Raw genomic sequence first — 26,735 nt, forward strand, 5'->3', positions numbered from 1 at the left:
GGATACAGTAAACTGCAGGAGTCAGCACAGGGGGACAGTAAGGTTAAAATGTTCAAGCTGTGTCAGCAGGCAGCCTGCAAACACAGGAATGGGGATGACTGCCTGGCAATGCCATGATGGAGCATTTAATTTCTAGGCCAGCAGCCCAAATCACAGTCAGGTCAGGAGAACATGGTCCTCCAGGCACCTGCCCTCTTCTTTGGGCTAGGAGTGAACAGACTGAGGAGCATCTTCATGATACTGCACCAGAACGACAGCATGTCACACCGGATAGAGCTCAGGACAGCGGGAACTCCCTCCATGCACAGCCCATAATCACCCGCCGGCAGAGGATTAAGGGAATAGATGCCTCCCACAGCAGGGCAGCCGGGGGACAGTGCTCACACGCTGCAGGACTCATCCCTGATCCCATCAGGAGCAGACAGGGCAGCTCTGCAGGGAAACCCCACGAGAGCAACACCCTTGTGGTCAGTCCCACGAGTCATCACATTGAGCTGCTTCCCAAAGGGCCGGACTGGGCAGAGCAGCGAGCAGGAGGGCTCCTGCCATGAGCTCTCCATGGATTATTGCTGTAACACTGCACACAAACCTTCCAGGGAGAGCTGGGAAAGTGGTTTGCAGCACTGTCCAAAGCACTGGAGAGCTACGCTGCCACTGCGTCTGGGGTTCTTCTGGACCATCTGTTTTCACATCTAAAGCAATCAGCAATCGCAGGGGCAGCACCCAAAATTCAGGGCCAGCTGCTCCTATCCATACCCTTCATCCTCTCCACCCTTCTAAAATTGGGCACAAGTCTCATCATCACCTGGCAAGCGCTGGTGAGTGCTGAGAAGCTGCTAGTGCAGGAGACACCTTGGGCAAGGTCCCACGGGATGGCAGCTCCCTGTCTGTGGGATATTCAGGTTACAGTCACTTGCCATCCCCCAGAGCACATCAGTGTTCTGAAACCATTCACCAGGGTTCAGTTCCATTGGGAAATTGCTGCCAGCCCCCTCCTTGTTGCCTGGCATCTTCCCCACATCCCTTCCTTCCTCGGTCAGTAGTTATTTCCATGGCATTTTAGAATTTCCCCAGAAACATGTGTAAAGCCTCTACCCAGAGCTCCAAGATCCTCCCACAGACAACCTTGAAGACTTTCAGAAGTCACACATCCATGTGATCTTCCACACACACCAGCCTGGAGCTCACCCTCCCCCCACACACAAAGTGCCTTGAACAACTAAAAGTCTCACAACTTGGGGGAAAATCCACAGCCTTAAATGTTTGTTGGCCCAGCATGAAGATCACACAAACCACAAAAGGGAAAAACAAGAGGGTTAGACAGCAGAAGTGCTTGAAGATACCACATCCTGTACATTAAGAATTTAATTTCTTCCCTTTCACCAGTGTCACGACTGCTGTTCAAGACAGTTTTACTCCTAGTTACAGGCACAGTCTGGGGGAACAGCCAGACCTACCTGTAGCCTGAGAGTTACAATCCCTGGTCTAGAAGCAGCCCCAACCTGTGGCCGTGCCCTGGAGGCCCCATGCTGCCAGCTGCCCAGCCTTACAGCATCACACCCAGCAGGTCAGTCAGTAACTCAGGATACTTCAAGGATACCCTTGAAGGAGAAGGGGTTTGGGATTTTGGCTCTTGGAAAGAGCAGGATGGAGATGAAAGCAAAGCTTCTGTCCACAAAGGATGGACTTTTCCAGCTGCTGGGCCATGCCTCTAGCACAGAAATAGAAATTTCGTAAGATATGTTCACACCAAGGATGAAAGAGTGGCCCATGGTTCTCAACTGCTGGTTCTCAACAGCCTGCACAAGCCACTGGAGCAGCTGTGTGACCAGAGGGAAATACAGATAACAGTATCTTTAATATTTCTGGATAGTCAGATACTCCCCAGGAGCATTTTCCCACCCACAACCACCACGAGGCCTGATTTTCTGCCACATCCCAAAGATGATCATTTCCATCCAACCACAGCATCCCACAGCAGCTGGAGCTCACTCACTGCCACAGGGTGGGCATCTCAGGCCAGTGGCTCTCCCAGACCCACCTCTGGACCACCAGGCTCTGGCAAAGGGAAGAGGGGCTGCATGCCCCCAGGACAAAGGAAGCTCAGCATCACTCCTGCAACTTGGCTGTACCTGAAGCAGAGGCAGCCGGAGGCAGCTCCTCCCTGGACAGCTGTCACGTGGAGGCTTCCCATGGCTTATCCCGTGGGAATGGCAGGGAGCCTTCACAGCACCACACAGGAGCCAGCCAGCCCCCTGTTCCCCCCAGATGTTTCCTATTACAGCCAGGAGGTTTTAGCACATTTCGGGGATGCTGGAAAGCGTCTCCTGGCATTTAGGGGGTGGTAAAAGGGGTGGTCAGTGCTGTTACCCCCCACTGGGAAGGAGCAGACAGGGAAGAAGTAGGGAGAGATGAAGTGATCAGCCCGAGGTCTGGCCACACGCTGCCATGGGGAGCAGGGCCATGTGCCATCATCTTTATTCCCAAAGCCATCACCTCTCCTGAGCATCCACCCGGGTTCAAAGCAGAAAGGCAGCACAGCAGCACCAGAAACCTGCTCTGCCCCAAATTGGCCATCAATTTCAAGCTCAAGAACTGAGAGCAGTGCTAAGGAGACTTTACAGCTCAAGGAGCAACCACCTGGCTAGTGCAGTTATGCCAGGAGCCCCAGGACCTCATGGAACATATTCTCTGGGTACCTGTAAAACCCTTTAAATGGATCATCCTGTTCTGCCTTCCCCAGGAAAATAGAAGAGAGGCCCATGAGATGGTCATGCTTCCTACTCCATCCACGTTCTTCATGCAGCAGCTATGGAAAAGAGTATGGACACCTTCCCACTGACACAGCTCCTGGCTGGAAGGGAAATGCTGTCACCAGTGTGTTACAGAAAGGGAAATGAGGCACAAAGCAATTTTAAATAACTCGCCCAAGGTCACAGGAAGCTTCTAGCAAAGTCAGTAATTGAACTCAGGACTTGCAAGTCCCCAGTCTAGTTATTTATCAGAAATCACCCTTTAATGGGTCACCTTTAGCCAGACACCCTCCTATTTTGCACTGCCAGTGAATTATACTGGCAGAGGGAATTATTACACGTTTCCCTTACAGCCCAACATGCTTAAAGGGCTGTTTTGGAAATAAAATAAAACTTGCAGCATGCTCAGTGTGCTGGAACAGACAACTCCTCAGTGCTGCAGAGAGCTGAACCACCAAAGTGATTACAAGGCTCCAGATCAAGCTGGGAAATAAGCTGTTTTTCCTCTGCAGTGAATCACTTTGTTTTGAAGGGTGGCCTCCAGTCCACAGTTTGAAGGGTGGTGAGTAAGATCTCACCATTTCACTCTGGATTTGCATCTCCTTTCACAAATACCTCAGATGACACAGAATATTGCAGCCTTAGCTCCGAGCCAGACATCCCAAAGCCTCTCCCTTGGCAGCAGGCTTCTCCTTGAACCTGATGTGCCACCGGTTTGTGTTGGTACAAAACAATAGAATGGACTTTATCCAGACTTTCACAGGCCACAGGCACAGTTCTTTCCCTTCCTAAAGAAAACCTGTTCAAGCACCTCTCAGCATACCCCAGTCCATTCACAGAGACTCCAGCCCTCACTGGAGCCTTCCACAGCCTCAGGGCACCCCTGCCAGACAGGGCTGGTTGAAGGCATCCCGGGAGCGTCCAACCTGCCTGCTCCTGGGAGTCTCCTGCTGCTGGAGCCCAGTGCCTTCCTGGGGCACTGCTCACCTCACCAGAGGAACAGCAGAGCCACTGCAGCACCACCACACATCCCAAACCCCTCCAAACTCCAGCATGGGGAGAAGCCCCGCAAAGAGCAACAGCAAACCCAAACCCTCCTGATGCACACAACAGACAATCAAACCACATCTGCAGATATCTGCAGTGCTCAGATCCTTTTCAGCTGATGACAAATAGTGGAAGTGTTGGGCAATAGGCTTGGAAAGGGACACGCAGGATGGAATTTGCCTTTCACAAAATACAGTGTGAGGGGCAGGAGTCAAAACTGTTAGTGTGGGGCTAGCCAAGAAGTTTATGCAGCATTTAGGCATCCAGTGGCCTCATCCTTCTGAGTACAAGCAACTTAATTTGTCACACTGATATTGTACACATGTCCTGAGCAAATAGGTCAGTAAGAAGTAAGAGTAGGAAAGGAGGAATGAGGGAAAAGGATGCAAGGAGCATCTGGAAAACTCCATCTGAGCTCCAAGTTGGGCAACATTACAGTTATAAATACGGACTGAGGAGACAGGAAAAAGGGAGGGGTAAGAGAGGCTTTACAGCTCCATGCTCAGGGCTACAGCCACCTGCCTGGGGAATGAGGAGCACTGAGGTCAGTGCCAACCCCCAGCCATCACCTTCTGAGGGAGCAAACACTTCCAGCTTAACAGAAGCAGAGAACAAAAGGAAAAAAGAGAGAGAACTTCACCTCTTCTAAGACTCTGTTACGGAAAGAAACTCCACGTGCTACCAAATTACATGGATGAAGGACAATCCTGTTTTGCAAAGCCTTTGTGTGGGGAATTCTTTGCTTTGAGCTCTGCTGCAGATTAGCAGACAAACAAAACTCTTGTGAAAAATTTACCTCTCAGGGTGAGGAAACGAAATCTCTTTTCCCCACCTGTTCTTCACTGGCAGAGCAGAGGCTCTGGGTGGAAGGGCTGTACAAGTGGGATAACCCTGCCCCAGCCCATTCTGCTTTAAGGCTACTCACCAGAAGTCCTTGCTGTCACTCCACACCACAAACCCCAGTGAGGAGCACGTCCAGTGCTGCAGCTGTAGCTTCATGCAGGGCACCCAGTTTTGTGAAAGCACCACATTTTTCCCACGGGTCCTGTTTTCCCTAACAGCATCAGATGAGGGTGAACCCCTCAGCCCTCTGCAAGAACCAGCTCAGCAGAAACACCTCCAGAGGGTTGTTAGCAACAAGACCAAACTAGCAGCTGTGGGCCTCCAGATCCTTGGGCCCTAAACACAGGGCTGAAGAGGCATGACATCAACTATGTCAAAAATTTGCTTGCTTTGAAATCCTACTCCTGCTTATTTATGTTACAGGAGTACCCAGAGGCCTCAGCCAAGCCCTACAGAGCGGGGGCTGGAGCAGTGCATTTGCACATGTAATGGCCATAGAATCACAGAATGGTTTGCTTTGGAAGGGACCTTAAAGATCATCTAGTCCAGCCCTGCTGCCACGGGCAGGGACACCATCCACTACACCAGGCTGCACAAAGCCCCACATCTCCAGAGAGCTCCAGCCTCGTGGCCAGCCACAGGCAGCTCACAGCTTTCACTGGAAATAACTCACAGCCAGGTTGGAGGTAAGGAGGTGCCGTGGCAGGTCAGGCTACAGGAGAGATCCAGCACAAGGGCTGGGAAGCAAGCCAGCAGCCAGGCAGCATGGACAGGGGGTGTCCCTGGGGCTTCTTCAGTGCTCCCACAGCAGAGCTGAGCTCTGCCTCCAGCAGCCAGAACACCCTGGTGAAAACGCCGCACAGGGAGCTCTGCAACCTCCACAAGGATGCAGAGAAGGCTGTTAACCTAAACAGACAGGTCTGAGATTGATTCGCAGGAAGGATGAAATCAAGAGGCAAAAATAACATTTCCAACACACTAGTAACATACCAAGCCCTTAATCCAAGGCACTATTTACAGGGCAAGAGCATTCCTTGCTGCTCTTACCTTCAGCTGCAAGGTCTGGGTCAGCAGCTGCCTTGGAAGAGCCAGTTTGAAGGTAACAAACAGCCCAGGGAACAGCCAGGCCCAGAAACTGAGATTTGCAGGAGAAGATAAATAATTAAAGGGACAACTGAGCACAGCTCACTAGACCTTGCTCCCACAATGCAAGCGCTGAACATGGAAAACTCAAAACATTTCCTCCCTGAATGCATTAAACTCCCATTTTGCTATTTCAAAGCCTTCTACTTCCTCCAGCATCCAGATATTCACCTCCCAGATGCACTGCTAGGAATAGGGTCTTGTAAATAAAGTTTTACAAAAAGGGAAGGTTAACACACAACATATTTTTCCCATTACTCCAATACATCCTGCAAGCTCTGTAAGCTTGGTAAAGAAAGAGTCTATTTAAAAATCTAGGGTGGGGAAGAATTAGCTCACCAAAACCATAAACAGATTTGCTTTGCACTTTCAGGCCAAGAGAAAAACAAGAGAGGCCATGCGTGTATTGATGCACACAATGGCACAATCGTTTTAAAAACAAATGAATTGGAGGGAGAGGACACCACAGCAGGGTGGGGGAAAAGGAGGAGCAGAGAGAAAGGGGCCAAGTTCTGGAGCAGGGATCCTCAGTTTGGTTCTTAAAGCTCCCTCAGAAGATACTGAAAAGCCTTCATGGGCCAGCACAGGACCGTGAGCTTGCAGGGAGGATGGCACACTTTGCTACAAGGCCACAATCCATCTCTGGGTGCTGGCCCTTCAGTAACGAACAACATCCTTTTCTGCAGATGGAACACAAAGGAATCCTTCTTATTTGCCCAGAGACCTTCCACACAAACCATCCACATCCATTATTGCTGTCTTTCCATGGCAGATACCAAGGGATGTAAAATTTAATTCCCTTCTCCCTGCTTTCCCTCCTAAGAGGCCCTGACTCTGTTTACAAAGGCAGAGCGAAGCTACAAAACCTTCACCCTCTTCCTCCTACAAAATTCTCTCTGTTCGTAACAGCCAGACAGTGAGAGCCACAGTGCTCCCTGCATTTGCACAATTACTGCCATAAGGTATTGAGGACCCACGTAGATGCAATTAATGGAGGGAACTTCAAGGAGGACAGCTCTCAGGGGGCTGAGGGTGCACGTGGATCCCAGCACATGACATGCTTCAGCAGGGTGCCTTAGTTTATTCCTACCAGTTTAACAGGCTGCAGAACTGGAAGTGTGTCAGGAAAGTGGCAGCAAACAGCATCAGTCCAGTCACTGTACTCCCAACACTGATTATTTAATAAAGTCTAGAAACAAGCAGTCTCCAGATGCGGCACAAGCTGGGTAGAAACAACTCTAGGGTTTGAAAATCCCCATTTCCGTGGGGACATTGTCATTTATCACACAGCCATGAACTGGGTGAACAAATTCCCTGCCACTCAGCTCACTAATGTTCAGCCATGGAGCTTACTTTTTGTACAAATAAAATGGCTTGGCTCTGCTATGAGACCCAATTTCTTCTTCAAAAGTCTGGAACAGTGTAATGGAAAAGTGGAGTGTTATTTCCAAGCACACTTCTTCCATCCACAGAAGCCAAAGAGAAAAAGCATCGCTCTCCTGACCCCTCATCCACACCATGGGACAGATGGGTATTTATTAAGTTACATGGAAATAAAGTAAATCAGCAACTAGCACACAGAGGAGCCCCAGCCAGGAGAAAAGTACAAACATACAGGCTATCTGAACTCTGTTTTGTTCAAGGAGTGATGTCCAAAAGAAAAAAAAAAAAGAAAAAGAACCAATTGCCCCCTTCTCAGGGACACCTGGAACCATAAGCCAAGCTTGATCTGACCCTGTTCTCAAAGCAACAGAGCCAACCACTCCACAATCATTTCCTTCAGCCATCAGGCTCCACCAGCCTGCACAGAGATCCCTGGGATACACTGGAATACAGCACATTTCCCTGTCCAGCCTGCACAGGACAGAAAGGTCCCCATCACTCACAGCGCCGGAGGTGCCAGCAGTGTCCTACCTGCACGAGGGACCATGACCTGAGCCTGTCGTTCTCCTGCCCCTCCTCCATGCTCACCCACATCTTTAAAGTGCTCACAGTTGCTCCAGCTGCACCAGGATTCAGGGCTGGAAGAGAAGACATTAGACCAAAAATTACTGCTGCACCCCTGCAGGAGAAGGCACAGCCCTTGGTTAGCAAAGGCTAAAAGCAAAAATAAAACACTGATCAGTTTGAGGTGTCTCCCAGCTCATGCTGTCCCACCCTGCCATGCTTCCACAGTACATCCCTGCTGAAGCACCCCAAACACCCACCTTTGGGGCTTTTTCCCCCTCTCAATTAGTAAAGACATTATTTATCAGAAGTTAACCAAGTTTGCTGAACTAATCACCAAGCCCTCAACCCAGTGAAAGCAAATCCCAGCTGCAGTGTTCTGGAAACCAGTGACGCTGCTGCCTGGCTCTCTATGGACCTGATCCATTACAGGGCTGGAAACCTCAACTGGCCAGAACATATTTAGAGCAGCCACCACAGCACCCTGACTGCCACCACCACAGCAGCAGCTAAATATAACCTGCAGCTCTGCTCGTAGCTGTGGCCTTCTTTTCTCCCCTTCATTTTCCCCCACTGGCATCCAATACCTGCTCCATTACTGCTGGAGAAGCAGCAGAGCCAGCTCCATGTATTCCCTAATTTCTAAATTTTACTGTCTAAAGCAATAACCAGCCAAGTGGATTTCTGGGATTAAGCTCAGACCAGGGGAGAAAACAGCATATTGAAAAACAAAGAGTCACCCTGGAAAAAGGTGAGCCAGAGCTTGTAATGAGGATGAAAAACAGGAAAATTAGGTTGTGATTACCCAAGTAAAGGAAAATTTACACCTGTTTGTTGCTCCTGCACGAGCATGGGCAGTGACAGGCCCTCCTCTCCCAGCAGCATGTCCCAGGTATTCCCTGCCCAATGGCAGGAGGGCTGGAACTACAGGATCTTTAAGGTCCCTTCCAATCCAAACCATTCTGTGAGTCTATGATTTTGTGAAGTGTCCCTGTGCTTCAGCCAGCTCCAGTCCCTAAAGTTCCCTGCCAGAGCCCCACTGATCTGCTTCTCAAGTTGGATCCTGCTGACCATACGCTTTGCACACAACTTGGATTAAATAAGTAAGTGGCACAGAGAGATTTCACCAAATAACTGGCACGGATGCATTACAACCCAGGAAAGGGCTCCCCAAACCCATCCAGAATCCTGGAGAAAAGAAATTTCCCCTCTGGCTGTAATTGCACAGACCAAACTTAGCAGCATTTAAAAAGAAAAGAGAGTAACTTAAAAAAAGGCAAAGCAATTGGACAAGGGTAGAAGGACACAAAGGTTTTTCCTCTCCAAGCACTCAGGTGTCTCGATGCTGCCTGCTGCAGAGTCATGCTTGGAGAAAGCTTTCCCCAGACCCTCAGTGCTGGCTGCTTTATGTTATTTGCTGTATGTTATTTTCCCAGTTTAATTCACAGGAAAAGCAAAGCAATCCCAGAACCAGGGGGGTAAAAAAATCAGGAGGCCTAAGTCTGGCAAATCACAAGAGTTGAGAGAACAAGAAAAAATGCTTTAAATGCCTGCTAGATGCCACAGCTTTTTCTTTTTTCCTTGCTTTTCTTTTTTTCCTCCCCTAAAATGAAGGGAAGGCTTATCCCTAACCAATTAGGTTTCAGCACACTTGGAAAGATCCCAGCGCTGAATGCCGAGACCTTGACATAACAGGTGACAAACTCTGCTACGCCAGAAAAAATTTAACATATAATAAGAAACAAATAGTAGACTGCTGATGGAGTGGGTTTTTATTCCAGCAATTTGTGTCAATGTCCTATATTGACTTGCACAACCCCAGCACCTCCCAAACAGAGCGATAACAGCATGGCCCCACTGCTTATCTGCCATTCCTCCTGCTGCAACACTGCTGCCCCTCTCCCTCTGCCACGGTACATTTAATATCATTCACACACTCCTTTAGGGATTCAGCATATGCCCAAGACTTTAAGAAACAAGATTTTGCATTCCTTGGAGTACCTAAACTAAAGAGTGACCTCGATCACAGCAGTCAGAACAGCTTCGCGCTTCTAGAAATTAAAGATGGCTTAAATAGAAACTTAAGCTGGAGGCAGAGATAAATCTGAGTCTCCCAAAACCTTGTTCTGAAATATGGAGTAAAGCCCCTGAAAATTTGGCACCATGAGCCATGATTATCCTGGCAGCTCCTCCTTGAATTCCCTGGAATTGCTGCTTCAAGAAGAATAACACAGAGAGAGCTGGGGCGAGGGGGCAGGGACTGGGGTTTCCTCAGAGCAGAACATGCAAACAGCTCAGCTGCTTATCATTGAAACTGGAACAGCAACAAGGACAACCAAGGCATGCTTTTTTCCCTAACTTCTTTCAGATATTAAAATCCCAGCATCCAACAGCCAAGATACACTGAGGTCCTTCTGTCTCAGTTATTCGCACTGTCTGCCAGAACCACAGCCATCATTACCATCCCACTGCTGTCCTTACAGCTTCCTAAGGCTTGACTGAGCAGCTCAAAACCTGCAAACAGTTCCAGAATGGAGAATATCTTCCCCAAATTCAACACACAGAGTAAGCATCCTCCTATACCTAGAGGGTTAACACTGCAATGTCTGAACCAGCTGTACAGTGGGCTCATGAAAAGGGAGAGAGAAACACCAGCCTCCCAGCAGCACCCCTGTGTGAGATCCACTGAGGGTCTGAACGTTTCAAAATCAAATCCACTGCAAAGGCTCAAAAATAGAGATTATTCTGTTTTACCTGACAACCCCACCTCAGATTTATATATTTTTTAACAGCTGTCAGCTCCCTTTTGGGATTTTAACAGATCTTCTTGCTCTCTTTTGGGATTTTTTTTTTTTATGTGGCTGAAAAGGGAACTAGGCTGTGCCAGATTAAAGCCTCCTTGCAGAGCAAAGTCTGGTTCAACCTGAGACTCACACAAGCAGACACAGCAGTCTCCAAGCCCACCTCTCTGTCCCAACAGAGGCTGGGCTGAGGAAGAACAAAATGATACAGAAGAAGACAAAAAAAATTCCCCTGCCCACCAGTCTCCAAAGGGGATGCTTTGAAGAATGATTAACCTCTTCTTGCTGTTCCCAGAACTAGGAAATAGCTGAGCTGTGATGGCACTTTGCAAGACCCCAGCTTTGGCAGAGATGGGCACCTTCCTGAGGTGTCCACATGGACCTGAAGGAAACTTCTCAGACATGTGGGACCTTCTGACACTGCCCAGCAGAGACTGTCCGGCCCTGCAGCCTCTGCTGCTTGTGGAACACTGATTTTAAAAATTACCATTCCCAAGGAACAATTAAAGGACTGACAAGTTACCATTCAGGATCTCTAAAGTGGCTGTTTCTATTTCTCCAGTATTTACAGAGCTGGGAACTTAACTTCGCTGAAATTTCTTTAAAGAGAAATAGCTGTACTAAAGGCAACATCATTCACTCCCCTCTCTGTCTCTTCCACTCAAGTGAACCAGCATCCTGGAAAAGCTGCACCATTGAGACAGGCAAGTCGTACAGTTTAATGTCCATAACATTCAATTTCAGAACCAAAGAGCATAAAATATTTCTAGGCAACATCTGCTTTTGGAGGGAGGCATGCAAACTTACATTATGTTTAGTCACTTCAATCTTCCTAAGTGCCTGAAAATTTAAGCCACAGAACATCATTTCTCTTCTCTTGCTTATTTTAGACCAAAACCAACCCTCTCCAGTCTCACCACTCCAGGCCAGCATTGTATGAAGGGAGCACAGGACAGCAGTGAGACAATTCCCACTGCAGGGGAATAAACTGCATCTTCCTCATGCAACAGTGACCATCAAGAAATATCAGAAAGAGATTTCCAAGCCATTTTAACCTCCAACAACTGATGCTCCACAAGCTCTTCAGACCATCAAATCCTGTTGTTACTTTCAGGGAAAGTACTGCCCTGATTTTGCCCAGTATTTAATCTGAACTTTTTTCTCTACAATTTTAGGACCATGACCTCTTGCTCTTCCCACTGTGTACACAGAGAGCAACCATCACATTCCCTTTTAGGCACCTGAAGATATATTTCCTGCCTTGCTCTTCTCCCATCTAGAGCCAAACAGCTCAGGTTTATTCAGCCCAGGGATTTCTAGACTTCCAGTCAATCTCCTTACACCTCTCTGGATCTCCTCCAGCCAAACTCTTTTCCCCTCTCCTCCCAAAGCCAGAAGAGGACACTTTCCCCCATCCTTCTGCACTATACTATTCCCGATGCTGATGTTTATTTTCAGCTGAGTTTTATGCCCAACCTCCAAGAATTTACAAGCAGACCATGGTCCAATCCAGGTCTACCGGGAATAATTTTTTCCATTGCAAAGAGAAGGAATTATGGAATATTCCCATGACGCTAAAAATTCCTATTGCAGAGTTCTAAAAATTTCAAATGCTATTCAGGTTGGATTTGAAAACAACCGAACAGGTACATACAACATGAAGCATTAAAAGTTAGCAAATGATAGTCAGCTTCTCATCCAAGAAAAGGAAACAACGGACTCCCACTCCTAGCATTTTCATCTCACTGCCCAAAGGATGCTCTGAGGACCACAGAGGACACAAAGAGCTAAATGCAACTATCTATTATTTGAGAGCAGAAATCATGACTTTGTTCAATGTTTCATTCATGGCCTGATGGGGCTCTGATCATCCGTGTGATTATCCAGTGCAAGGAAACAGACGAGCACTGGTTTCCCTTTCATCCAAAAATCCCAGGCCTACAGCAGGACATGGGAAGCTGCGGCTCCGTTCCTGCACTGCCTGGAGGTTTTGGCATCTTTAGCTTCAGCTCCTGCTGTGAGCTGGGATATTTTGGGATGGGGAACTCTGTCAGTCCCCATGGATCTGCTTTCCATGCTGAATACCATATTTAAACTGTCAATACATTCAATAACATGGCTGAACAGTTCCTCTGCCCCTACCTCCAGCCTCTCCCAGCTGCCATTACTGGTGCCATTCACACACAGTTTTGTGGGAGCAAAGAGACAACAAAAGCAAAAATAAGTTTTTTCCAGCAAAAAGTTCCCTTTGACAGGCAGCCCTGCCATTAACTCAGGGATTAAAAAAGCCTGGGAGCCAGCAGTGACAATGCTATTATAATACAAATTATTAATACAAGCGACCTCATTGCTTTCAGCTTCCACATGCAGCCTGCCAAAAGCCAAAGGTTCCTTTTTTTTTTTTTTGGGTGCACAAGCCTTGAAAACTCCACAGTTAGCAAAGAAAAAACCACACTGACAGTCTTTACACTGTCCATAATATCTTTTTAAGGTGACTTGTCATTTAAACTGTCAGCTTGAAATCTCATAATTTTTAAAAATGAATATAATATTATGTATTACACTCACAGGCTGCAACCACTGCCAAATTCCTCTGACAGTTTTTACAGGATTATAATCACATTCCTCTTTTAATGTTTTATTCTCTTGCTCCTGTGCCAGAGAGATGAAAAGGAGAATAAATGGCTACTTAAGAACAATGTATGATGATCCAAACCAAAAATGGAGCACAGTGCCATGTTCCCCCTCCTTGGAGTGGGGATGCTCAGCAGCCAGAACACTTTCAGACACTAGTGTGATTTTAAAGCAAGTTTTCCCACGAAAAATCCTTTTATTCCAGGAAAAGCACTGATAATTGTGAGGCAAACATGTGGGAGGACAAGCTTTATGTTTCTGCCATTGAGAAATACCAGGCTCTTGCAGAGACTGGACACAGCTCAGCGCAGCAGTGGCCACAAAGGGACCATCAGTGAGATCCCGAGCAGAGACAAGAGCTGAGCACACCAGAGCCCTGTCCCAGAGGCTGCACATCCTCCAGCGCTGCTCCATCTACTGCTCAGAAACCCTCCTGCCTTTTCTTCTCCTTAAATTCTCCTATTAAGATGGACCAGATGAGCAGCCCCATCTTCTGAGTTTGCACTCCACACCACGAACGAGGCCAGTCTGAGCAAAGTGCCAGCTGGGTCCCAATCCCAGCTCCTGCAGGGACCTGGCTGGGCCTCAGCCTGGGGAGTTACACAAAACAAGGATTCTGGCATTTCTTAGCTGAACCTAAATGTCTTTTTTTTTTTTTTTTTTTTTTCTTCCCTAAAAAATGCCTGGGGCATAACAGTGCTTGTTTGTACAAAGAGGACAGACAAAATTGTCTAGAAATGGAAGCAAACCTGATTCACCCAAATTAATGAGCAAATTTTACAACATGAACACATGAAAATGGTTGGGCTTGGTTTTGGTTATTTTTGCCTGCAAGGTCTTTTTTTTTCTTTTCTTTTCAGGACAGTATTCCCTTACAAAAGCATTCTTCTGAAAGCACTTCTCCCGTGAAGCTCCCCTCCAACAGCTACTGTTACAAATCTGTGATAAAAGATGTATTCAGCAGGGTTTGGCACACAGATAGCACCCAAATGGGCACTGCCAAAGCCTTGCAATTTTATCACAAGCTCCAAAATACTTGGAGAGAGAAAAGATGCCCTTGCAGGGAACATCAGCATAAAGAGAAGCCTCATCTCCTGGGGTCATGAGGACCTCAGATTTGATCAGGATGGGGAAAAAAAAGACAAGTGTCTAGACACAATTCTGGAGAAAAATTCTCAAGCAGGAGGGCAAAGTCATCCAGATTTTCATGGACTGATGGCCAAGCAGAAGGAACCTTTGATGAATTATCACTTGATTTGATCCATCCTTAGGATTTTGCAGTGCCCCACTGGTGACTACCTTTTGGGGGGAACTTACCAGACCACTCCAAGAGTTTCTGGACCAACAGAAAGCTGTTCAAAGTTATCCCTTAGCATCAGATTAGCCACCTCACAAACCTCCAACTTAAGCTTGCAAGAGAAATATAAATTGAAATAAAATCCCACGCTGACTCAGCAAGCTCCATCGAAGTCTGGGGGGGACACAGAGCTCCTGATGGAGGATGAGCCTCGGTGGCACAGAGTGTGGCTGAGCCCAAATACGAGTGTGCAACACCTATGGGGCACCTCTGCAGGACACACAAACACACACCCAACACAAGCACAGCTCTGCTGTCCTGCTGCTCCTCCCTTCGTGCCAGAAACAACCCACAGCCAAACTGGACCCAGCATCCATGACATGGGGGAAAAGAAACATCTCAGCAATTAATAGACTTCAGCTGGAATCTCCCAGGAGACAGTATTAAAATGAAGGAGGGAAGAAACAAATAAACAGAGGAGAAAAGAATCAACCTAGCAGTGTCTGCCATGCCAACTTCTAAAGCCAGAAGTCAAGTCCAGGACCCCATGGCACTGCTCCCAGTCTGGGATACTGGGAAACAATCAGGCTAATGCATCTCCCTACCACTCTCTGCCCAAGAATTCCCATTTTCCAGCTTTTCTCCATAACCACAAAGCCCTGGAGGTTTTGTTTCCCTTTAAGAAGCTGAGATTTTCACTGAAGTCCCTGGTTCTGAGTGCTGGGCTTTAACCCAAGAGCCCCAAGAGCCAGACATCAGGAGGTAGCGATGGGCTGCAGGCGCTGGCCACCAGCCGAACCCTTTTCCAACCAGCTCAGCTGGGGTCTGGATTTGGGAATCCACCCTGCTGCATTCAGGAAGTATTTCCCAAAACTCAGAGTTTAACCCCAAAATTGTATCGTGAAGCAGCAAGCACAACTCTCTAACACACCATAAACACATCATTCTGTACCACAATCACCAAGTCCAGCTCTAAATCTGGTTCACCCATAAGTCACATGAAATATAAATATTCTCCCTGATTTCAGTGTCATATTCCCAAGCTGATTCAGGGAACCTACAAAGTCACTAAGCTATAATTAGAGGTTTATTACAAAAGGTGTTTGGGATGCCTGTCAGCACTGAAGGACACTCTGGATTTAAGGTACTCTTAACATATACAGTGGCAGTGGGCCATTCTTTGGGCTTTCATTAAACAAAAAAAGCCAACTTGTTTATTCACCTCAGATGACTTTTCTCAGTCTCTGCTTTGGTTTTTTTTCAGTCTCTAACTTGATTAATGGCATTTTAAAAAGGCAAAAAGAAAAAGCCATCAGTGAGGTGGTTTAAAACATACATTTTTATCCATCGCTCGTAACATGATTGCCAGTTAAATCTTGCTTATCACCAAAAAAAGCCACTAACTGGGTGCAGAACGTGCATATTCACTCACTGGTTATTGTAGGGTTGTTGACATTAGCTTTTATTTTTTAAAAAAAACATCAAGCGTGGAGAGGAAATGAAACAATGTGGTACTTCTTTGAGACTGTCTCTAACATTAGGAAAACATGCAAAGAAAATCCCAGAGTGATCCACTTGCAGACCTTCCCACAGTGCACCAGGCTCGAATTGATAAAATAACAAATTTTGTGTCAAAGCATTTGGGCTGTCCTGGCTTTTTCAAATTGTTTTTTAAATAATATATGACAATATTGTCATATGCCACCGTATCCTGAGGCTTTGGGAGGGAGAGGACCCGAGTGCCACACACCAGAGATGCTCTCTGGGGCCCGGTCTCCCTGCTGGCTGTCACACTACAGGTGCCTCTGGGCAGGTGTCATTCCCCACACTGAAAACAGGGAGCACATGGGATCAGCAGCTTCATGTCAGAGTGAGCATTTTGCATTAATTAAAAGGTGGCTCCAGCACACACTCCAGGATTTCTCACACTGCAGCACAGCGTGGACCCACCTCTTGTATGCCCAGGGTTTCAGCAGACCATCCCTGCACTTCTAAGTGAAAAATTTTCAGCATACAAGCACCAAGCTCTATCACAACTTCGCAAATGTTCCTAAAATTGAGTGTAAACTGGAATGAAAAAGCATCTCTGAAGTGATGCTCTGGTCCAACAGCTGGTAGCAGCATCACCTCTGCTTTGCTGTTGGAAAATAAGCCCTGAGGGTGAGGTGGTCATGGCCATGAGGGGAAAAATATCATTAGGAGATAAAATCATCCCTGCTAATCCTGACTGTGAATTCAGGTGCGTAATTAGACCAGCTGCCAGGTACAGCTCTGCAGAGGTGACCTTTCCTGGTGCTGTCTGGATGTGACACCATGGAGGTACCAAGGCTGAGAGTGGATTTCTCCCTTCTCCAAATACCACCCACCTTTGGGGCAGAACCAGCTTAAAAAAAGAGCAGGAGAGGAAGGCAGAGCAGGGCAGGGCTGCAGATCCCTGTGCCAAGAGGGTGTGCAGCTCCTGGATGGTCTGAAATCACCCCTTCCCAAACACCAATTTTCATCTCTCCCTTCAAAGCACAACAACAAAATATTTGGGAGCTGGATGGATGCACAGTAAACATATTTCACTACTAATGGTCTCCAGTGGACTTGTTTTTGCATCTTGCAGCAAAGCACGACTGCGAGGGAATGCTTTCCTCTTTCAGTAGACTATTTACTGTTAGACACCTACATAAAATTATGGCTATTTAACTTACAATTCTATTTCTCTTCCCAAAAAAAGCAGGTGAAATTGAGCTTCTCAGTTGCAGAATTAGCAATACTTTGTTGCTAATTCAGTTCCAAGAATCTCCCTCAGTTCTTTTTTCTAATCACATGCAGAACAGCTACACTGCACATACCATTTTTCGCTACATTGAGCTTGACAAAAATTTAAGACTTCCTCCCCGCCCCATCTTCTTTTTAATGGGAGATGTGATTATTGAAATTAATTCGGAAAACAGTCAGCATTCACCAATCAGCTCAGCAGTTTGGGTTTTCTTCATCTGCTGGTTACATGCTAATTATTGTACTGGTGAGATTATTTCCCATTCACATTTGGAATTTACAACACAGTAGGGAATTTATTAAATTAGAAGAAAAATACAAAAAAATAGAGAAAGAAATCAATGACATTTTACATTCAACATGTTGGGGTTTTTTTCCATTTTCTTCCCGGCCTCATGACTACAATACCCTGAAAAACTCAGCCCCAGCAGAGCAGATGCCCAGGGCAGTGTTTCCCAGCATTAAGGAGTGGAGCAGAAATGAAATCCACAGAGCAGATATTTTGGGAAGGCAATGCAACCCTCCCATGTTCATCAACACCTCTGCTGTTCTCCCCCATATCCACTGCCTCACACCAACCATACCCTTTTCCACTTGGCTGACATTTGCAATTAAGGAGGGAAACCTCCCCACGTGTGGGAAATGAGCCCCCATTTCCAAGGCCAAGTCTCCAGCGATGCCAAAACACCTGTGCAGAGGCAAGAACGGTGTTCCCTGCCCCATGAGCAGCTCTGGCAGACTGGGATGGCTTCATCCTCACACCAGAAGAGCGCAAGGGACAGAGCAACACCAGCCCACAACATCCAGCAGCAAGGACCACTTTATTCTGCCATCAGGTCTTCCTTATGGAAACCCTTTCTTCAGAGATACTCAGCAGAGAGACGCCTTATTTCACTACTGAATCTCAAACACTATTTACCACCTCATTTCACCTGGACAGGCACAACAATACTGTCAACAGCAGTGCTTTGAGCACACAAGGGATGTAGTGTTTGCCTTGCAGCACTGTTTATTTGTGGTTACCCCTCAAAGCAAGGACTGGTTCTCACCCCCACCCTCTCTGTTCCAACCATCCCCTTGAAAACCACAATCAAAAAAAAGAAACCCCAAAAAAACCCAATCAAAACCTATCCTAGGTGCCAGAGAAGATCAAAGTAGGAGCACAAAGCCTTTAAAATTCCTTTAAACACTCCAATCTCCTGCTTGCCACAAACTGCTGGGCACCCACAAGCTGCTCTGAGACCTACCCTGAAGGAAACAAGAAAAGCAATGTCCTGCAACACCAAAGGGAAACACACAGGTGACACCACAGCAGAAAATAAGATTGAAAACCCACATCTAAAAAACTGACAAAGCAAGAGAAGGATGCCAGGAAAATTAGGATAGCATAAAGTAGCAAAAAGAGCTTGGAAAAGGGTTAGGAGCAGGTGGACACACAGTGACGGCTCACAGGAGAGGGGTACTGCAAAATTAACCCCCAGCACACCTCCAGATACCTCCTCCAAAGCACCTTCATTTCTAGTGCTCTAACAAGCACTACTGCGTTCCCAGGGCCAAACTTCCAACCTCCAGAAATTATGCTGGTACATGGGAGAACAAGCACAGCTCAGCACAGACTGGGAGAGCAGGACAACACCACATCACTGAGACAGACACAACAACAGAGGGAAAACAACTAAAAACAAAGGACCTGCAAACCTGCAGCAGTTGCTACATCATCCTCAGTCTCCGTCTTTCCTGCCTGTAAAGCAACATGGAGATGCCAGACACTGGAGCAGGGAGTGCTGGCTGCCATTTAAAACATCTGCTACACTTCCCAGGGCTTGCAGGGCTGGGGGAGCAAAGCCCAACAGGTGGATTATGATCTAAATGAAATATTCACATCATTTGCTTGCTCACAGCCTGTCTCCCCTGTGCCAGCACAGCTGAGGGGTTCTGCGCTTGGATTTTTGGGTTTCAATCAGCTCTGCCTCTATGAAACAGAGACACTCCCCTTCTCTTAAATATTTTGTGATGTGGAAATGATTCATAGCAAAGAAAGAACAGGATACATTTGAGAAGGGGAGCCTGTTTTTACGTCCTGTTTAACAAATCAAAGCCCAACACACACCAGGCTTGCACAGCCTCCGGCACAGGTGTCAGGGTGATCTGTCTCTAAGGGCCACCCCACACCCAGGAACCTATGTAAGAGCCAATTAACCTTCAATGCAAAGTGTAAACACCTGTCTTACCAGGGCTATGAAAAATGACATCACATTCAACCCTTTGAGGCCTCCAAAGCCACCTGCTCAAGGTGCTGGTCTGCAAGGCTGACCAGAGCCTGGAGGCTGCAGGCTGTAAGAGAAAGCCCAGTGCTTTCTATCACTGGAAGCTGGAATGATCCTTGTGCTACTCATGCCCCAAGGCAGGACCTTGAGCCACCAGGAAGGTCTCCAGCCACTGCAGCCTGCCCTGAGTACAAGCACGAGGAGCTAGGAATACATCTGGATCCTTCACACAGAGACCCAAGACTTCAGTTCGTTAAATATGCTACACATCAAAAAGCATCCAAGACAACCCCATCTCAAACATCCTCTTACACAAAGTGTACTCCAAGTACTCCAGTGCACTCCAGCACAGGCCCTTGCTACTCCTAACTGAGGACATCTGGAGATGAAGAGCTGCAAGATCAAGTATCCAAGACTTCAAGCCTAATTTTGGTCCTCTTAATTAAACTCTTCATTTTTACCATTTTAAGAACAGACAAGAAGTTTCAATCCCTCTTTAAAGACAGACACCAACTGATCCCTGATTATTTGGGGAAGACAGGAGCTCCACCAGACAGCAGGGCACAAGCTTTTGGCAGTAATTGCACTTTCCATCTGTGGGATAACCCAGGCATTGCTTTCCAAAGGGACACCAGCAACACCACAGCTGAGGCTTTAGGTCAGGAAAGCAAGACACTAGTGTGGTCATTTTGTTGAGCTTTGCTGTATCCTGGGGGTTTTGTTTTTAAATTCATTGCGGCAGCTGACCCACCAGTGGCCTGAAACTCTTCTGGAGAACAAAAAATATCCCCACAGCTGAAAAGAACCTGGATGTAAAAAAAAAAGTGTCACAGCTTCCTATTTACAGCACTGCAATAGTAGAGCACAAGCCCACAGAAGATGCACAGACTTCCAGATGGAGAGAGGGACAGGACTGATTACATAAAATTATTAATGGGTGTCCCCACACCACCTGAATGTGCTTAAGAAGAAACAAAGCAGTGAAAAATAAAGTGAGTACCCATTCAAGTATTTGTACAACACTGGCATGACACCTTAGGGAAATAAATATTTGCTTGACCTATTTCCAAAAGAGAAGTTTTTTATAAGTTCCATGATAACCTCTTTATTTACTGAGGCATGAGAGCAGAGCATTTGCAGGCATCCCGCACACCAAGCCATGATCCAGGAGCAACTAACTCCCTTCTTATCCTTCCCACAGGAGCAAACTGATGCCTTTACACCAGCGGGACAAAATCAGCCTGAAAACAACATCAAGGCACTTACTCAGGAGAAGAAGAGTTAAACAACACCAACACAAATAGCAAAGAGCGACCTTGCCCCCCTTTCTACTGATCCATCTGCCTCTGGCTCAGTGAATTTTTGAGTGCTCGCAATTTAAACCTGTGCCACTCAGGCTTTTTATTAAGGAGCCAGAGCTCATTCCCCACCCTATTCCTGACATGGCTCTCAAGCATCTCCATATTAAAAGAAAAAAAAAACCAAAACAAAACCAAAAGCTGTTCCCCTTCCCCCAGGCCCAAGCAGCCCAACAGCAAGGCAGGCAGGGAAGCTCCATCACCCAGACTGAATTTTCTGAGCATTACTGGGCAGGAGTGTTTGGGTGGAGCTATAATGGAAACTTTTGCAACCTCAACACCATGTTATTTTGTTTCATTTTTTCCCCCAAGCAAGTGCTAAAACACATGAGGGGCCTGGCTGGAACAGCAAGGGCAGCACTCGCCTGCAGTAGGAGGAACCATACAGATGCCATGACTGCACCTGGACACACAGTTTAGAAGGCTCATTCTCCAATTTTTCTATTTCTAATTTTAAAAAAAGCAGGAATAAGGAATGAAGAGCACGCAGATAAAAGGGAGTTCAGTTAAATGTCCCCTTATTGTGCCTGTAGAACAAGGAGAGGGCACCCTCACACACTGTGCCTCTGAATGGTGAAAGAGAAACCACAAAGCCTTTGAAGCTCATGAGACTGTCCTCCACGTGGAGATGAGCCACGGCTGTGACTGCTCTGGTGACAACCCAATCGCCTCGGCTCTGCTCTTGTGCCATGTGTCATCACCAGCTCCTCGAGCTCCACCACAGTCCTCGACAACCAGGCCTTCCCAGTCACTTCACCAAGCTCAGTCCATTTGCATTTTAAGCATTGTTATTTAGAACATTTGTCAAGAGGAAAAAAAAAAAAAAAAGAGAGAAAAAGCAAACAAACAAAGGAGGGGAGAAGTACAAGACTTTTTCCTTTATAATTAGAAACATCACCCCGCTCCTACTTAATAAAGCAGAAGAGCCATCCATCACAGCTGCTAGAGGGAGAGAGGCTGCTGACCTTCACCACAAAGACCGTGAGGCACCAGTAAGCAGGATCTTCTCCAAATTAGCCTCCATAGCAGGACTAGACTCATTCCACCTGGAACAGGTACCTAAGTTACAAACATAATCCTCCTGGTCTCCTCTGTAGTTAATGCAAAGGAAGAGGCAACTCAGCGCGATTCTGTGCCTGCATGGGGCAAATCACCCTTAGGATGAGCAGGGTGGGGGGAACCTGGACCTGGCTCTGGGTTCCTGCTCTCCCAACAAAATCCCTCTATTCCAGGGTGACACCAGTCCCCTGCAAGAATGATGAGGGTGGCAATAATTTACATTAGCTGTGAGCAAACCAAGGACCTCTCCGTGGGGTGAACCTCCCTCATGCTTTTTTACATGCAAATCAGTTGGAAAAGACAGAAAGGAATAATAATACCAGCGATGGGAAGCCAGGGACCTATTGCATCAAAGTGGGCAGCAACGAGCCAGCCCATGGGGGTTAACTTGCACAAGCTGGGGGGGCTGAGCAGGATGGGGGGGGAGATGTCTGCTCCCACCTTCTGCTTTTTGTATGCACAGATTTCTAGAGACTCCCAGTTGTTTGTCTCCGTTCCCAACAGTTTTCAGGGGGAACTGATGCCCTGCCTGCAGTCAGCTCAGTCTCTGGAGGGGATGAATCTGAGCAGGTCTTGCAGGGCTCATCCCTGCCCAGATACACTCCCACATTCAGGAATAGCAAGAGATGCACCTGTGTGACAGCCTTGCACAGAGCAGCAAGATCCTGGTGGCCAGAAACCTGGAGGAAGTCCCGTGGGACCAAGACAAAGCTGTGCCCTGCAGACAATGCTGCCTCCAGAGCTGTCCCATCACACAGACAGGGAAAGGCTGGATAAGGGATGGACACAGGCCCATGTCCCAGGGCGGGACTGCAAACCAAGGTGCAGATAATTCAAGGAGCTACAAGATGAGCTGTTTTTACATAGTAACACCATAGTAACCAAGGCGGAGGGAAAAGCTCACATACACAAGGGGACCGCATTTTTGGAGGGGAGGAACAGGAGATCTAAATAGAAGGAAAACCCTGCAGAGCAAGGAGACACACTTATATATAAAGGAGAACTGGAGCCACACTGCTGTTTAAATCTCTCCTCTGACAATCCAGATGGCTCTCACTACCAGCCTGGCTCACCTGCTCCAGGCTTCCCCGCTCCAGGCTGTCAGCACTGCCTGCATCCATCCCTGCACCTCCCCGATGAAAGCCAGCAGTCCCCACTGGGCTGGTTTCACTTGGCGTTACAACAAGGAATTTATTGATAGGGATGTGCTCCCACGAGTGACTTCAGGGCTTCAAGTTACTACAGCTTTTCTACAGCAGCATGAATTGCGGAGGCTGAGCCCTGTCAGAAAAACCTATGCTAAACCCCAACCCATCTACAATATAATTAACACCAGCTACAGATTAGGCTGTATCTGAAGCAAATCGGATCCAACAGCCTCCTCTTTCCCACCCCCAAAGGTGGGTCAGGACTCCAGAACTGTGTGGGCATCCGTGTGCTGCGAGTTACTGGGATGCACTAAGAGGAAACAATAAACAGACTGGAACAGTCTGCTCCCTCTTCTCAGCTATGTTGTAAAATACATCAAGGTCACAGACCCAACCTAGTTAATAGAAGTTATCATTAAATTGCTGTTTTCTTTTACGGTAAATAAAATGCTTCTAAGCATCTGGGTGTTTTTCCCTTCCTCCTCATCTCTTAAAGAGAGATTAGTTTAGAATAAGCTGTTCCAGACAATGAAGTAAACTTCTGGCTTCCTATCCATGGAGAAGCGTTCCTCAGGACACTATGATCCTTGTTTGGGGACTGCAGCCAGAGTAGGTGGTCAGGAAGAAGAGCAGGGAAACCCTCCCTGTTCAACTGAAGCCACCCTATGGCAAAAGCCCATGGCTGGGCAGAGTTTGTGCCCTTTAGTGGGGCAGAAATGGGAAAAATGAGATCAAGAAAGGCTTGTATATAAGCTTTTCCAGGTATGTCACATGGCCTGACGAGGCACATCACCTACCTCTCCCCTAAAAGTTTCCCATCACGTAATCAGAATAGCAGAGAACTCCTTTGAAAAAACGTATTTTCTGAGATTTGAGGGCACAAAGCATGCTCTGAGCAGCAGGATGGGGCCACTCTCACACAGGCCAGCTTGCCAAGCAACTGTGACACCCGAGCAGCACACCCCCACTCTCCACCTTGGACCCACATCCATCCAAAGGGACATCTCTGCTCTCCAAATCCACCTCTCGCAGCAGAGAGGCCTCGGTCTGCTGGCACCTGGCCACACGCCCGGCTGCCACCGCAGGAGCCCTGGATAGGAGCCGGCATAGCCCAGGCAGGACTTTACCCCGGCAGCCCGAGAGCGTGAGGTTAAACCACTGTCCCCAGCCAGGCAAGGAGAGCAGCGAACGGCAAAGCTGGGGTTTGGCCCCAGCTCCGCCACAGATTTCCTGTGCGGCCTCGGGCTCGTCACTTAGCGGCCGCTCAGTTTTCCTACCTGGGAGAACTGGGAGATGCCGTCTGCTCACATCCCGGTTTGTCCCAAGCACCGCCGCTTTAAACCTGGCACTGCCACAACACCGAGGGCTCCAAAAAACCCCCACCGTGCCCAACCCTCCGACCCCCCAGCTGCGACACGAGTGGGGTCTGCTGCCCCGCTGCTGTCCAGGCAGCGAGCAGCTAACGAGAGCTGGGAAAAAGCACTTTTCTTCCTCTAAAAACACAGACTAAAAGAAAAACAACCCAGACCACCCCGGGGGAGAGGGGTCCCGAGCCGCCCCACGCAGCCGGGTGGGTCCCGGGCCGCCCCACGCAGCCGGGTGCTCACGCAAAGCTCCCACAGCGGCGGGACCGGATTTTTAACTGGATTTATTTCAATTTTAATTGCTGGCGAGCCCACGGCAGCGCAGCCCCGCCGCTCCCCGGCCAGCGGCAGGGCAGGGCTGGGCGCACCGGGGCGGCGGCGGGGCGGGGGGGGTCCACACGTGTCCCGACCCTCGGGTGGGCGCCCCGCACGGGGACGGGGGGCATGAGACCGCCTCGGTCCCGCTGCCCCGCACCTGCCGGGGGTCTGCGGTACCGGGGACAGCGGGCGCGGGCGGCAGCGAAGCGCGGGGCGCGGGACCCTCCCCGCCCCGCCGCGCCGCGCGCTGGGCACTCACCCGCGGCAGGTCCGTGGCGGCTCGGCGGGGCTCGGTGCGGGGCGGTCCGGTCCGGTGCGGTCCGGCGGAGGCCCCGGCCCCGAGCGCGGGGCGGGCGGCGCAGCGGGGCGGGCGGGCGCCACCGAGCCCAGGCATCGGCGGGGGGAGCGCGGGGCGGGCGGGCGCGACACACACCGGCATCAGCCGGCCTCCATCGCCGGGCGGGGGGGGCGTGACGTCACCGCAGCCGGCCGGAGCGCGCGTGCGCGCGGGGACACCGGGTGGGTCGGGATGGGACCGGGATCGGGACCGGGATCGGGCACCGGGACTGGGATATGGACCGGGACTGGGATCGGGCACCGGGGCTGGGATATGGACAGGGACCGGGACCGGGGCTGGGATATGGACAGGGACCGGGATCGGGACCGGGACATGGACCGGGACAGGGACTGGGCACCGGAGTTGGGATATGGACAGGGACCAGGACCGGGACCGGGACTGGGATATGGACAGGGACCGGGATCGGTCACCGGGACTGGGATATGGACCGGGACAGGGACCGGGCACCGGGGCTGGGATATGGACAGGGATCGGTCACCGGGACTGGGATATGGACAGGGACCGGGACCAGGACTGGGATATGGACCGGGACAGGGACCGGGCACCGGGGCTGGCATATGAACCAGGACCGGGATCGGTCACCGGGACTGGGATATGGACAGGGACAGGGACTGGGCACCGGGGTCGGGCACCGGAGTTGGGATATGGACAGGGACCGGGATCGGTCACCGGGACTGGGATATGGACAGGGACAGGGACTGGGCACCGGGGTCGGGCACCGGAGTTGGGATATGGACAGGGACCGGGATCGGTCACCGGGACTGGGATATGGACAGGGACAGGGACTGGGCACCGGGGTCGGGCACCGGAGTTGGGATATGGACAGGGACCGGGATCGGGCACCGGGACTGGGATATGGACAGGGACAGGGACTGGGCACCGGGATCGGGCACCGGAGTTGGGATATGGACAGGGACCGGGATCGGGCACCGGGACTGGGATATGGACAGGGACCGGGATCGGGCACCGGGACTGGGATATGGACCGACACCGGGGAGCGCGGCGAGCGCCTGCACCGGGGGTTTGCCCCAGGTGCTCGTAGCAGCCCGTGGGGTGCGCGTACCGGGGAGCAGCACCGAGCACGGGGAGGGTGACGAGGAGCGTGCGGCCACCGCCGGGCGCCGGGCACGGAGCGGTGCGCCCCGGACCCCGCCGCCCCCGCTGCCTGTGCCGCTCCCCGCAGGGAGCTGAACCGGTCCGGCGGCGCTGGGCTCGCGGTGGAACGGGCTCACGGTCCGTGATCTCCATCAGCGCTGTCAAGACCCGCGGGCGGCTCGGGGCGGGCAGCCCTGCACGGCTGGACCAGGCATGGATGGTTGGGTGGCTGGAAGCCCCCAGCCCCTTCCCTTTCCCAGCCGCTGTCCCCCGGGGAGGCGGGACCCGGTGCAGGAGGGGGGCTGCTGCGGGCGGGGGGCTCGGGGGTTCAGCCATGGGGTGAGCTGCGCTCGGGGGCTGGACCCCAGAGCTCCTCTGTGCCCCCCCCCCCGGCATTCCCCGGGCTGGAGAGGTGCTTGGGGTGCCCAAACTGCTGCACCCCAAGGCTTTGGCAGCGTCACTCCCAGCCTGCTGTGAGCCGGTCAGGAATCGAACCGAGCAGCAACTATTTCTTTTAAATAAAGCGTGGCTTGGAAA

At 49.6% G+C, this 26,735-nt stretch overlaps 1 protein-coding gene across 5 annotated transcripts in view; it reads right to left on the bottom strand.

Moving 5' to 3' along the window:
- ZHX3 (zinc fingers and homeoboxes 3) overlaps window positions 1-25,079 on the bottom strand; it is a 47,053-nt gene extending 21,974 nt beyond the window's left edge. Inside the window, exons 1-2 of one of the 5 annotated variants that reach the window (XM_039563177.1) lie at window positions 25,005-25,079; window positions 7,701-7,807 (exon numbers count right to left, since the gene is read on the bottom strand). The gene's annotated coding sequence lies outside the window, so the exon portion shown is untranslated. Of the gene's footprint in view, window positions 1-4,725; window positions 4,749-7,700; window positions 7,808-24,340; window positions 24,437-25,004 lie in introns of those variants that run through there. The other 4 variants (XM_039563178.1, XM_039563179.1, XM_039563183.1 and 1 more) reach the window with 4 other exon arrangements.
- Window positions 25,080-26,735: the final 1,656 nt, after the last annotated feature.

Source organism: Corvus cornix, chromosome 20, assembly GCF_000738735.6.
Source record: "Corvus cornix cornix isolate S_Up_H32 chromosome 20, ASM73873v5, whole genome shotgun sequence".
Classification (NCBI taxonomy): Eukaryota; Metazoa; Chordata; class Aves; order Passeriformes; family Corvidae; genus Corvus; species Corvus cornix.